This window comes from Nanorana parkeri, unplaced genomic scaffold (assembly GCF_000935625.1).
Source record: "Nanorana parkeri isolate BGI_ZX_2015 unplaced genomic scaffold, ASM93562v1 scaffold1937, whole genome shotgun sequence".
NCBI classification, from domain to species: Eukaryota; Metazoa; Chordata; class Amphibia; order Anura; family Dicroglossidae; genus Nanorana; species Nanorana parkeri.
This window is the reverse complement of record NW_017308205.1, coordinates 1226-2163: the sequence shown is the minus strand read 5'-3', so window position 1 is coordinate 2163 and position 938 is coordinate 1226.

The following is a 938-nucleotide window of genomic DNA, read 5'->3' as shown; positions in this document are numbered from 1 at the left end:
CCCCCCCCCCCCCCCCAAAAAAAAAAAAAACAGGGCAAAGAACTAGTCACCATTATTGTCTGTGATCTCCCTGCAGCTAATCTTTTCTCTATTACTGACTTACTATGCCTTGTTCCACGCGGTGCCTCTGTGTGGGGGGGCTATCTATGTTGAGGAGTAGGGATTTGTTTCTTAAAGGAGAACTATGGGGTCAGTGTTTTTCCCCATAGTTCTCCTTAGGGTGACGGGAGGACACAAACTAGCCTCCTCCCGTTACCCTAAGCTCAGTATACCGCGAGCTACAGCTCGCGGTATACTGAGACGCCTCAGCCGGAGCGGATCCCGACCTGGACGTCGGGATCCGCCCAGCTGCGTGAGTGACAGCTGGCTCTGCCTATCTAGAGGCAGAGCCAGCTGTACCCGCCCCCTCCACCATCCGTTCCGCCAGTCAGCGCTGGCAGATCGGAGAGGGGAATCCAGCCCCTCCCCCTGCCATGGCAGAGAGCCGTGACAGGATCGAGAGGTGAGCGAACCCGATATGTGTTCGCTCACCTCCCGATCTACTGAGCCGACCTGTGACAGTCTCATTGTCACAGGTCGTCTAGAACTATGAGGTGAGTGGAAATCACTCATCTCATAGTTCTCCTTTAATAGAGCTTTCCCCTTAATGACTACAAATCTGATAACTGGTTGGGTAATGGTAAAGAAGCAGCAGAAAAGCTGGCTCCAAAGTTCAGGTAAGTATATCTTTGTTATTTTAGCTCCCTAGACGAAAATGAGCACCTAACCCTTGCATTGCAGAGGTAGCCCCACTGGAAGGATTAAGATTATTTCTGCCTGGAGTTCTTAGGGCCCATTCACACCACATCCAGATCATCAACAGACCAGATTGTTTCCGGACCCAAAATGCATCCTAATGTATCGCTATGCTATTTCTGGCCTCTGTTCACACCAGCGCA